This window comes from Erpetoichthys calabaricus, chromosome 1 (assembly GCF_900747795.2).
Source record: "Erpetoichthys calabaricus chromosome 1, fErpCal1.3, whole genome shotgun sequence".
Lineage (NCBI taxonomy): Eukaryota > Metazoa > Chordata > Cladistia > Polypteriformes > Polypteridae > Erpetoichthys > Erpetoichthys calabaricus.
This window is the reverse complement of record NC_041394.2, coordinates 127,789,984-127,804,504: the sequence shown is the minus strand read 5'-3', so window position 1 is coordinate 127,804,504 and position 14,521 is coordinate 127,789,984.

Sequence of the window (14,521 nt, the reverse complement as noted above, 5' to 3'; positions counted from 1 at the left end):
TAACCAACTTTCTAACTAATAAAACTCACATGTAAGGTGTATGTACATAGAGACTAATTGGCATAGATATTCCAGTTGAGATACTAACCAACTTCCAAACAAATAAAAAATATTACACAGCATACACATCCCCCAATATTATCACAACAAAGCAAATCCAGCAAGGTTATTCTCCGCTGGATCAGTTCTTAATTCAAAATTAAATAACTCATCATCAATGTCACAGCCCTCAGGACCCAATAAGTTGTTTTCATAGAGAATGAAGCATGAAACACCTTCTCTGCACTCATCAGGTGCTCCATCTTACAAAATGATAGTTGACTTACTTCAGATCGAATGAGTTATGCTTCAACCAGCATTATATTTTGTGTGATTGCAATAATCGCATAATTCATCATCCATACCAAAAAACAAAATCATTTATCAAATCATTACCAATGTTTTTGTTGAGTTTGTATGATACAGTCGAGCAAAGTTGTTCTTTGTCACATACGCTAAATTTCATCTGATCTTGTCAGGTTTTGCTGGTGAAGCGCAACTTACAGCCGTTAAAATATATTCCTTCCGTTGCTGTGACATCTTGTGATTCCTGAGTTACCCACACCTGGCATTACCTCCTCTTTGAACAAGAACATTCGAAAAGGCGTAAACCGAGATGGAGTAGGCAATGAGGACACACACACACACAGAGCAAAGGATTGTGTAAAAGTGCTTAGCGTTTTTATTTTCAATAAATAGTATTCCAAATAAACAAAAATAATAAAATGCAGTGCAGATCTTCCAGTAAATAAATAAATAATCCATAATAAAAAAAAGTAAATTCAAACACAGGTTTAAATTCAAGGTTAAGGTACGGTCAGGATCCATCCATAAAAGCCATCATGAGCCTCTGTGCTTCCTTCTAAAAACTGACTTTTCCTCTGTTTACCCATTATGGTCTAATCAGCAAAAGGAGACATCCTCTGATAGGCACAGTCAACTCTTTAAATCCAGCTCGTGTTCCCACTACCATCCCTTGACATTCAGCAGGGAACCCTACGAGCCCTGCTCCTTTCTCTTGCCGGAGAGGGCTGGGCGGTCTGATGGTTTGGAACTCCTACAGATTTTATTTTTTTCTCTCCAGCTGTCTGGAGTTTTTTTTTTGTTTTGTTTTTTCTGTCCCCCCTGGCCATTGGACCTTACTCTTACTCTATGTTAATTAATGTTGTCTTATTTTAGTTCTTACCTGGTCTTTTATTTTTCTTTTCTTCATCATGTAAAGCACTTTGAGCTACATTATTTGTATGAAAATGTGCTATATAAATAAATGTTGTTGTTGTTGTTGCCGCCAATCCTCAATTTTCAGCAGGAGCCCACTCATAGTGGATGGTTGCTCATGCTCCTTACACATTCAGCAGGAGTAACCTGGCACCAAAAGTGCCATCTGCTCGCTCCACTCAGAAACGCTCTGCCATGATCTTGCTTCTTTGTTTTTTTTCTTCACTTTTAACCTCCAGACCCTCTTTTCCTTCTCTTTTTCTCCCCCCTGTTCCTCATACCCAGGGCCCTTTATACTCAAGTGGGCATATGTATCTTAATTGCGATCCCCAGAGTGGTTATGAGGAAACTGGCTGGGCTGGATGCATCTGCACATGAATGTGTGGCCAGCCAGTTTCCTTATCAATACCATGGGGCTGCTTGGCCATGCTACCACTGCCATGAACCAATAACATGCATAACCATATATCTCCTGATCTAAACCACTTGTTACTTTTGCTGTTAAATAAAACTCTACATTCATATAATACTTTGTGATCAAGTAATACATTTTGGAAATGCTGAGTTCTTTTTAAATCATGCTGTTGAGCAAAATTCTAGACTTGAACATACTTTATATTGAAGCCATACTTAACACTTTACCTGCATATTTATTTATAAATATGTAGGTAAGGAAGGTTTTGGCCTCTTCTTCACTTTCTACTGAGGTATATACTGTATGTAGAATGAACATTTTCTTCCTTTCAAAACACCCATTTAGCAACACTGGAAACACTGTATTGAGCCTAAAGGGAAAGACTGTGTGTGTGTGTCAATATGGGTGAGCCCTTCAAATTAATGGCTGCCTGTTCAAGTGTGGTTTCTGCCCTGTCCCGATTCTTGTCATGGTAGGATGCTGTTCCATGCAATAAAGTTATATATTGTTGAAGGGCTTGAATTTACTAGATAGACTATGCTATAGATTTAAGCTCCTACAGTCAGCTACCTGTTTTCCAAGCACCACCCACACTACCACCAAAATAACATCTCTTTATTGATTACTATTAGTGGCGCTAAGCAGATGAAAGGAGGCATATTCAATATAAAAACATAATGTAATTGATTTTTCTCTGTTTATATTTTCTACTAATGTATTCAAAGATTGAAGCAGAAATCATCTTGATTTTATTCATTAACCTTCATGTCACAGCGCTTTGTATAATACACTTCAGACAAGCATTTGTGAATATTATAGTTTTTTTGATAAACAACAATCTTATCTCTGTGTTGACATTTTCCTCAGTGAAAGATATGCCACAGGTATAACTGTATTAAAATAGATATATCTCTATAATAGATAAACTCATAGGAGTTTATGACTCAGGCGCCGCCGAGAGTGGCAGCCTTTTCAGCAGCTCCGTGTACGATGTGAATTTCCACTTGGGATTAATAAAGTATCTATCTATCTATCTATCTATCTAGCTATCTATCTATCTATCTAAAAATGTTATTGTTTCCTATTCTATAAATATATTCTTTTTGCAGACTATGCCTATGTTTTAAAATGTATACATAATGTACACATAATTTCTCCATTTTTGTTTCATTTATAAGTTTCAATAACAAGATTGCATTAAAGAACAGTCAGAAAACGTGCCTCACAGCAAAAGAGGCAAGAGTTTAAATCTTTTTGAATTATTGTCTCTCCATAGAGTTTGTATATTGCTTTTTCAGTATGCAGTACATTCCAAAGACATGCCAGATTGATTGTCTTCAAATTACGTACAGTATGACTAAGTACTGAAATCACCCAAAATGCACTGCTTTTCATTTCATTTACCTTTTCATGCCCTTTGTGTCTGAAAGTAACATCCTGCTGCCAAAACCCAATTAGTGTTGTCCTTGCCATTTAGTTAGAGCCATCCTCATTCAGATTAACACTGAACAGTGTTCAGCCTCCTCGAGTTTCAAGGGACATGATCTGTACTCCATTACGTAAAAGGAAAAGCACAATTAGACAACTGTCTATGTTGTTTTTAATTGTGGCTACTGAAAGAAGTAAACAAGCTAAAATAGCCCACCCATAAATTAACTGAATAAGTTTTATCAGGTTTCAAGCTTTTGATGTGTCTCAAAGACCCACACATGCACTCTGTGGATGGGTGGAAGGATACTGGAGGACTTCAATGACTTTAAGGACATGCTGGGGTGCCAACCAGGTTGCCCCGTTTAATCCTAACCTAAATATTATTAAAGTAAACAGGCGCTTGATGGTGCAAAAATAACAAAGGTAACAGAAATAAAAGGCAGTCTTCATGGTCTCATGGTCTAACACCTTAACAACTCAGTGGAGTGGGTCTTTTCCAAAAGTTCTGTTCTGGTTGTAATTTGGGATCAGATTGAGACAACTCTCTATTTGTCATCCGGGCTTTTATAGTGATCCAACCAGAAGGGGCAGAGTTTGTTGCCCTCACTGGGTGTTGTCTCGTATGCTGCCAGTGAAAGAAGAGATTATTCTGTTAGTGACAGCGCCCCCTCTCGCCCTGAACTAGCATCACCTACCTCATATAAGCCCAGTGGATGATCCTCTGATGCACATGCATGAGTCACCAGCTAACATACAGTATGTTGCTAGCTCAGCTCAGTAACAAAGGCTGCATTTGAACTTCATCTACTGATGCTGCACAAGGGTAGTTACACAATTTGAAGAATATTTGAATGTTTAACTATGATAATTTATTAACTAATAAAGCCTGCATTTGGGTAAAGTTTTTCACTGGATACTCCTATTTTTCACTCCTATCTGTGTCAAGTAAATTTGGTGCTCAAAACTGGACCTGTAGATGATGTGTTTGTTACTGAAGACTGAGGTGAACTGGTGCCCCTAGGTTGGCTCCTGCTTTGTGCCCATGGCGTGTTTCTGTAGTGATAGGCCTGGGCTCAACCTTGATGACCAGATTAAGCAAATTTAAGAGTGTCAATGTTTATTACTGTATAATCTCAATTTAAAAAATTCAAAATATAAAATGATAGCTATAGATGAACAAAATGTTTTTAAAAAGTTTTGCTTCTTGAAATTTTTTGGTTATTATGATAGCTTGAAATTGAACACAAATGTAATTTCAGATTGACATATCCTATAGGAATTTGGAAAAGCATGATATTTTTAACAAGTTTAATTGCTTGATGATGCTGAAACATTGCATTAGCCCAACTGAAATAAAATGTTTTGCTGTCAATTTTCATTTGTACTCAGCATCTGAAGCTTCTCATTTCAGTGTCCTACAATAGTCACCCAGCATTGATGGATTCCGCCTTCCCTGATGCTGCTTTTCCATCATTCCAATGTCCTGCTAAAAACTTTCACCATGTTCATGCTGTGGACACTATGTGGCACTGTTGCCCCTTTAAACCCAACTGACAGACACACAGGAAACAGGTTAAAAGCACCAAGAAGATCTTTAATTTCTTTTCTTACTTTAAATAGTGCTCCCCAAGCACCACAGCCACAATAACACAGGCAAGTAATCAAATAATGCACAATTCTCTCTATATACACTATCTCTCCTTCACAGCTCCCAGCAAGCATTGTCTACTACCTCCTGACTCTGGCTTGCTTGCTGGGTTCACAGCAGTCTTTTATATAGACCTTGACCTGGAAGTGCTTCTGTTCCTCCTCCCACATGACTTGCCAGCACTTCCGGGTCAGATGGAGGACTTGAATTTTCTTCAGACCTGAAGTACTTCGGAGCTTCCGTTCTTGTGACTTGGAAGTACTTCTGGGCTATGGATGAGATATAACTCCTCCGGTCCTCTTGCAGCATCCCCTGGCAGCACCCATGGTCCCCAGCAGAACTATGGTATTAAACTACATGTCCCATAGTGCCCTGCAGGAATCCGGGGCACCGCTGCAGTCCAGGGCAGTTGCAATCTAGCGTTTTGGGGGAGGCAGTGTCCTTGAATAGCTCCCCCAACCTTCCATCGCAGGGGCATCCTGGCTGGGTTGAGCTGTCGGCCATCTCTTACAATGTTCATCAATGACTTAAATTAGCAGGTGTGAGACTTGCCCGGACACCACCAGACTGAGACCACATCTTTATCAAAAGATTTCTTTTTATTGTCGTCCACACAACACAAGTCTATTCAATTCACAGTCCTGCACAACAACAATGTCTTCAGCCCCAGTCTCCCTTCTCCTGGCCTTCTCTCGCCTTGTCCCTGGGCCACCTCTACTCTCTCTCCAGGAGCTTCGTCCTGGTCCTGCTCCCGACTCCAGCTCATTGATAGGAGGGAGGCGGCCCCATTTATCCTCACCCGGATGAGTTCCAGGTGCTCTGCCTGACGTCACTTCCTGGTGTGGCGGAAGAGTCAGGAGAGCACCCAGAAACACTCCAGGTGACCCTGGAAGGATCATCCTCCATTAATGTGGCAGCATTAAAATAGTCCCGGGCTCCATGAGGTTCGGGGCGCCCCCTGGCGGTGACCAGAGGCCCCAACGGTCTCTTCTAGTCCAGGGCAGTTGCCCCCTCGTGGCCCGGAGGACGATCACGCCACCACCTCGCCCTTCCAGGCGTCCCGGCCCGGTCTGACCCCCAGCCGCGTACCACACAAGGAAGAAGTCCAAGTGTGAATGAAGAAATGTAATCTTTAGAGACATGTTGTACTTCATGCTTTATCATGTGTCGTAAATTAGACATTCCACCACAAAAAAGAGTTAAGGAATAACCCCTGTAGCAGATATGCGTGTTGTCCACCTCTCGAACCCTCAGGTACCACTCTTCGGACCAGGTGAAAGTATAATAATTCTTTATTATAATATTATACTGTGCACAAAGCACCCTCCACTCCACACTCATTAAACACAATTCTCTATTCACTAATACTCCTCCTCTCCCAGACACGTCGCCACCCTACCTCCCAGCTCAGCTCAGTGTCTGGGCTTACCCAGAGTCCTTTTAAAGCCCCTGACCCGGAAGTGGCTCTAAGCCAAACCCACAAGTCCGTTTTCCTTCCGGGTCAGGGCAAAGTCCTTTTCTTCATCCCGGGAGCACATCGCTTCTTCCAGTCACGTGACTGGGATGCACTCCCGGGTTATAGGGCACACAAGAGCTTACTAGCCCCCCTACAGCGACTCCTGGCGGCCCCCAAGGTATCCAGCAGGGCTGTGTCAAAACACTACAAAGTCCATGAAGCCCTGCTGGAACTCGGGGCGCAAATATGCTGTCCGGAGGGCTCCTCCTAGCGGCCTGGGGGTGATGACCGGAGTCCATAGCCGGTCGTCTGTCACAGTCCCTCCCCCTTAGCGACGACCAGTGGGGCGGAGCGTTGATTCCCGCGAGGGACGTCTTCCTCCAGGAGAACGCAAGATCCGGGCCGTGGTTCTGCTGTCTAGATCCCCCAGCGAACCTTGGGGGAACGGTGTATCTGGTATCTCTTCGCTCCCCTGTCCTCTGGGGACAACTCCTCCACACGTGGCCCGGTTGCCGGCAGTTATAGCACCGCCGACGTCCTCCTGGTGGCCTCTCTTCCCGAGACCTGAAGCACCTCGGGAATTCTGTCAGCTCCACCCTGTCCTCCGCCAAGGAGGGGTTAACAGCCGCTTTGCTGCTCTTTGCCCTTGTCTTTTCCCTGTTAGGAGACCCGCATTTCTGTGTGGGGATCTCCTGCTTTCTCTGGGGCTTGTGCACAACGTGAGGCTCTCTATGGAAGAGAGAGAGCCTCTTTGCTGTTTGCACGCCCGTTGTCCTATATAAATTCGGAGGCGGCGTCATTAGTACCGTATCGCTCCGGGTAACAGCACTATTCAGCTGCCCCGGGACGATCGGGGCTTCCCCCGCCTCTTCATTAACCAACGGCAACCCCTTTTCCACGCGGGTCGGGCTTATAACGTCCGCATTAGTCCAGAGCAGCGTCTGATACCGCTGTCCGGTTCTAACGGACAATTACCCGACCACTCCGTCATCGTGCCACATTCAACTGTCGGGCACACCGCGATTTGGCAACCGCAACTTATTAAACGCGGTGCCGATTCACACTGCGTCCCCTTATTATATACGGTACAGAGGGCACCTACCTGCACCGCCGCATTAATCGAGGCCGGGGCTTCACGGCCTAACTGCCGAAGGTATTCCTGCAATCTCCTCAACGGCGTTTCGGCTGCAGCTCCCAGCTCTTCGACACGCTCCTTCACCTCCTGTAGTCCCTGGAAGAAAGCGTAAAGGGGCGCGAGACATTTCTCGAGCTCCTGCAAGTTTGTAAAGTTATTTGTTTCGGCCGGCAGTAAGGCCACTTCCTTGTTTTGGTCATCTGCCGACCGGGAACCAATGAGCACGTCCACTCCTGGCACGTGCTCTGCTGATGAGCGCAAGGGCTCCTGGGATTTGGAGTCTTCTGAGGGACGGGTGGCTGCAACAAGCCGACTGAGGTCTGCCTTTTTACTATTGATGTCAGACGCTACAGTCACTTCCCGCCCCTCTTTCTTTTTATTTAACGATGGCGCTGCTTCGCTCGCCACCCCCTTCCCCTTCAGGGAGCCCAGACTTGTCGGGGAAGCACTGACCTCACCGAAGGCTTGTAACTGACGTTCCTCCCGGTCGCCATCGCGCGAGGTCACGTGAACTGTGTCAGCGTATGGGCTGCTCCTCTGCCGACTCCTAGAACTGGTCGCCGTCTTGTTTTCGCGGCCATCTTGCCTAGGGGTGAGGCGGGCGTGCTCTTTGTCCGCTTCGTGCAGACAAGCCTCTGCAAACAGAGAAAAAGAAGCTCCCGGCGGTTCATGTGCATTCCCAGCACTTACCTCGGAACGTAGGCGATCTTTCTCCAACTCCCTGTAATAGTCCTCGGGAGTTGCCATGCGGCAACGTTCCGGCTGCTGCCCCGCTCGGGTTTGCTCAGCTTTGAGCTGCGCCCGGTCCTCCTCACTGCCGGTCAGGTAAGACCATAGCGTCTCCAGCCCGTCTGGGACCGAAGTCTTCTGGCTAACTCCAGCCTTCTTCCAAGTCTTCTTCCCCATACTCGCCTGCTGTAGAGGACGGCTCTCAGCTGCAGCGCTCTTGGTCGCGGGTGGAGTTTTCACCTCCGCGGTTACTAGAGGGACCTTTGTAGGGTTCTCTGCCACAACGAATTTGATTATTGATGCAGATCCTCTGCCTCCAGACGGCCAGAGACTCCTGCCGACTACGCCAGTGTAGCAGATATGCGTGTTGTCCACCTCTCGAACCCTCAGGTACCACTCTTTGGACCAGGTGAAAGTATAATAATTCTTTATTATAATATTATACTGTGCACAAAGCACCCTCCACTCCACACTCATTAAACACAATTCTCTATTCACTAATACTCCTCCTCTCCCAGACACGTCGCCACCCTACCTCCCAGCTCAGCTCAGTGTCTGGGCTTACCCAGAGTCCTTTTAAAGCCCCTGACCCGGAAGTGGCTCTAAGCCAAACCCACAAGTCCGTTTTCCTTCCGGGTCAGGGCAAAGTCCTTTTCTTCATCCCGGGAGCACATCGCTTCTTCCAGTCACGTGACTGGGATGCACTCCCGGGTTATAGGGCACACAAGAGCTTACTAGCCCCCCTACAGCGACTCCTGGCGGCCCCCAAGGTATCCAGCAGGGCTGTGTCAAAACACTACAAAGTCCATGAAGCCCTGCTGGAACTCGGGGCGCAAATATGCTGTCCGGAGGGCTCCTCCTAGCGGCCTGGGGGTGATGACCGGAGTCCATAGCCGGTCGTCTGTCACACCCCGTGTATTGTCCAACGGACGAAGCATAGAAAATAGACGCAAGATCAATACAATACAATGCAATACAATACAATACAATTTATTTGTGTACAGTAATCCCTCACCTATCGCGGGGGTTACGTTCCAGAGCCCCCCGCGATAGGTGAAAATCCGCGAAGTAGCGACCTATATTTATTTTATTATTTACTAGCAAAATACCCGCGCTTCGCAGCGGAGAAGTAGTGTGTTAAAGAGGTTATGTAAACATATATATACATATACATATATACACATATCTACATATACATATATATACATATATATATATATACACATATCAACATATATATACATATAGCAAAATACCCGCGCTTCGCAGCGGAGAAGTAGTGTGTTAAAGAGGTTATGTAAACATATATATACATATACATATATACACATATCTACATATACATATATATACATATATATATATATATATACACATATCAACATATATATATACATATATATATACACATATCAACATATATATATATACACATTCATATACACATATACATAAACACACACATATACATCCATCCATCCATCCATCCATCCATCCATCCTCTTCATATATACATATATACATACATACATACATAGTGCGTAATAACACGGGCTGTGACTGTTACATGGGAGGGACACGACAAATCACAGCTTCCCGTTTTCTAATCGGGCCTGTGATTGGTGCTTTGACTGATGCCTAGATCCCACAGTATGTCCCCTTAGGAGAGGCGTTAGGCAAGTGTAATTGAATAGTGGTGCTGCAAGTTTAGCTTTACACCTGTTTTTAAGGCTTATTGACTGAAAGGGGCTTTCATGAAAAAACAGGATACACCCTCCACAAGTTAAGGAAGTAAAAATAAAGGTATATATTTCTGTTTTATTTAAACCTTTTAAGTTTGTATGCGGGCGGCATGGTGGCGCAGTGAAAGGTGCCAGTTAGGAGACCCGGGTTTGCTTCCCTGCGTGGAGTTTGAATGTTCTCCCCGTGTCTGTCTGGGTTTCCTCCGGGTACTCCGGTTTCCTCCCACAGTCCAAAGACATGCAGGTTAGGTGCATTGGCGATTCTAAATTGTCCCTGGTGTGTGGGTGTGTGCGCCCTGCGGTGGGCTGGCACATTGCCCGGGGTTTGTTTCCTGCCTTGTGCCCTGTGTTGGCAGGGATTGGCTCCTGTATTTAGGATATAGCGGGTTGGATAATGGATGGATGGACATCTGTATGCATAGCCCTATTTGCCCGTTTTCGTTTTTTTTCTTTCTTCAGTAATATTTCAGCAAACCCGGAGCTTGTCAGTTCAAATCCTGGTACTGACACCACTGTGTGACCCTGAGGAAGTCACTTCACCTGCCTGTGCTGCAAAAAACAAAAGTAATGTAACAAATTGTACCTCAGATGTTGCAAGTTGCTGGAATAAAGGCATAAGTAAAATAGATAAATATGTATTATACACATAGGAACTATTAATTTATTTTCAGTTAAGTCATCTGCAGCAAACCTTTATAAATGAGGGTTTCTCCTTTTTAGATAGTGCAAACTGTTTCTTCTTCATTGACGTTTTCTCTTGGAGAGCTTTTTTCATTTCATTGAAAATTAAAGCAGCAGCTGCCAAAATATGTAGTTTTCTTATTAATTTTTCAACATTGTGTAAAATAAATTTATAAAGTAACATAAAAGGTATAATACTGGTTATCGTTTTACACTAAAATATTACTAAAGAGATACAAAAAAAGTAAAATGCATATGTTCTTTTTCTTTAAGGAGATTAAATATTACTGAAGAAAGAAAAAAAAAACTAAAATAGCCGAATGGGGCTATGCATATGAACTTAAAAGGTTTAAATAAAACAGAAATATATACTTTTATTTTTACTTCCTTAACTTGTGGAGGGTGTATCCTGTAGCAAAGCCCTAACTTTTTTCGTGAAAGCCCGTTTCAGTCAATAAGTCTTAAAAACAGGTGTAAAGATATTGACAATAAGCTACGCAAACCAACCAAGACATAGAATCGTTTAAATCAAGTATCATTACATCTTCCTTTTTTAAAGAGAAGTAAGGCAGTACTTATAAGCTTACATATATATATATATATATAGACATACATACATATATATATGTATATCTATATCTATATATATCTATATCTCTATATGTATATCTATATATAGCAAAATACCCGCGCTTCGCAGCGGAGAAGTAGTGTGTTAAAGAGGTTATGAAAAAAAAAAAGGAAACATTTTAAAAATAACGTAACATGATTGTCAATGTAATTGTGTTGTCATTGTTATGAGTGTTGCTGTCTTTTATATATATAATACATACACACAAACACACACATAACCATATATATACATATACATATATATACATATCTACATATACACATATCTACATATATATAAACATATACACATCCACATATATATACATATATATATATATACACATATCAACATATATATACACACACATATATATATATACATATATATATATATACATATATACATATATATATATACATATATCTATACATATTAATAAAAGGCAAAGCCCTCACTGACTCACTGACTGACTGACTGACTGACTGACTGACTGACTGACTGACTCACTCATCACTAATTCTCGAACTTCCCGTGTAGGTGGAAGGCTGAAATTTGGCAGGCTCATTCCTTACAGCTTACTTACAAAAGTTAGGCAGGTTTCATTTCGAAATTCTACGCGTAATGGTCATAAGTGGAACATATTTTTTGTCCATATACTGTAATGGAGGAGGCGGAGTCACATATCGCGTCATCACGCCTCCTACGTAATCACGTGAACTAAAAACAAGGAAGAGATTTACAGCACTAGTCAAACGCGGGAACGAAGGTAAATGACGTTAATTTTTGAGTGTCTTTTAATACTGTGTAAGCATACATATTAACACATGTGCAATTAAACGTGTGCATTTACGGGGTGATTTCTCAGGCTTAAAAGCTCGCCTTTTATCAAACGCGGGAACAAAGGTAACTGACGTTTTTCACTGTCTTTTAATACTGTGTAACCATACATATTAACACATGTGCAATTAAACGTGTGCATTTACGGGGTGATTTCTCAGGCTTAAAAGCTCGCCTTTTACTAAAAAGGTAAATGCAAAACTATTTTCAATCAGTTTATTGAAACGCTCCCGTTAAGGATTGCAATAACATATTCGCGAGATAAAAGAACGAAGTAGGGGGAAATGAAGGAAGAGCCGCAAACAGCGAAGAGCAAAAAATTCATTAAACAATTGAGAAGGGAGCGAGTGAAGCATACAAGCATGTTCATAAGGGAAACAAAGCACGGTGTAAAACGTAAGTTTAAATTAAGTTTATAGAAACGCTCCCGCTGCGGATTGCAATAACATATTCGCGAGATAAAAGTTTAATGAGAAGACACGAGGTACAAACGAACCACACGCCGTGGCGCAACGTTAGGGGCTACAGTTTCAACCTTTCTATGATCTGCTTCTCGCAACTGAAAGACGGCACATGGCGGATGTTAGCCGACTTGCTGACCGCAACGTTAGGGGCTTCAACTCTGGCGCTGACGATAGAGATTCGATTCACGAGAGGGGATGCAGTGAGTGTGTACGCCTGATGAGCCCAGAATTAGGGAGAAACACGTGTCGCATACTCTTTGCATTATTTGAAAGTAAACTATTAAAACCATTCTATGATCAGCTTCGGGAAACAGAAAGAGGGCACGTGGCGGATGCAAGGCGACTTCCTGACCAACCACAAGCGTTACCTGGTAGGTAACCACCCATACAGTCAGATTGTGATTCAGAAAACGAATGCCATGAATGTAATTACCACGATCTACATACTGTCAAATAAACGAAACACACGCCGTAGCGCGACAGCTGTGAAAAGCGAGGTTCAGAAAAAAACAGATCCTTAACAAATTGTTATTGGTATATTTTCGATCCGTTTAAAAAGGTTTTCTTTTCTTATTAAAAAATTAAAAGCAGTACTTCACCGCAACGAACCGCGAGAATTTGGCTATATATATCTGCTTCTCGCAATTAAAAGAGGGCACGTGGCGGATTTTAGACGACTTCATGACCAAACTTAAGTGTTACCTGCCAGGTAGGGTTACCACTTTTAATAGAAAAAAAAAAAGGGATGCATACTGCAGCGGGTGCCACATCTCAGTGCCAACAGTTTGCAGACTCTACTTAAAAGACCCGCCCTCCTCATTGGACAGTTAAAAAGACCAATCAAACTAACGATGACATCAAGTATTACCCAATCAAAAGTAGGAAAGGAGGCATCTTCATAAAATGCGTGTGGGATGATTTGCATGAGACGCTGCTTTAAAAAAAATGATAAAAAAAATACGGGACAAATCCTGTCCCGTATTGATTCAAAACAGGACGCGCAATTTCATTCTCAAATGCGGCACGATTCTGTATTTTAAAGGACGGGTGGCAACCCTACAGTGCCAGGTAACCACCCATACAATCAGATTGTGATTCAGACTAGGAATGCAATGAATGTAATTACCCCGATCTACATACAAGGCGAAAGTCTTGCAACATTCAAAGATGATGGTTTGGGATAAGTACACCATACAACATAAAAGAGCTTAGGAAGCCTTGAACCGAAAAAAGCAAGATCTCAGAGATCGTAAAAAAAAAATAGGAGGTAATGTCGTTTTACTCGCTGTAGATTTTAGTCAAACATTACCAGTTATTCCACGAGGGAGACCAGCAGATGAACTCAACGCGTGTTTAAAACCCATGCTTCTCCCACGCTCGGTTATATGTCGTGTGTTCTCGGGTAGGTACACCAAAAAATGTATACATTTAAGCATGTAATGGGCAAACAAAAAATGAGGTATACCCGAAGGCACTGCAGTAGTACTTAATGTAACTTTACTTCTTAAATGTTAATGTTTTACTGTTTAATAATTTATACGCTTCTTATATGTTGTTCAAATTCTTTTATCAAAATGCCAGTGACAGCGCAATGCACGATAACATGGAGTGAATACACCATACGCATCTGCCCACGGCCGCCCTGGTGTGCGCAGATAGGAGTTGATTCTACAATAAAATAAAATAAAGATAAAAAGAGTAATACAATCATCACCCATAAAGCGGATAGTAGACGTGACGTACTATATGTGTACCAGATTTCAAGTCAATAGGTGAAACGGTTTGCGAGCTACAGGTGATTTAAAATCCTGGACAGACACACAAATTGCCACGGTAGCAAATTACAGAAGAAGATTTTACTGTTTAATTATTTATATTTATATGAAATGTGCTTCTTATATATTACTTCATATTCTCATATGATAATGATGTTAATGTTTATATTGATTTCTATGTTATTGAAACTGCATGTATGTGTGTATATGTATGTATATATATATATACTAGCAAAATACCCGCGCTTCGCAGTGGAGAAGTAGTGTGTTAAAGAGGTTATGAAAAAAAGGAAACATTTTAAAAATAACGTAACATGATTGTCAATGTAATTGTG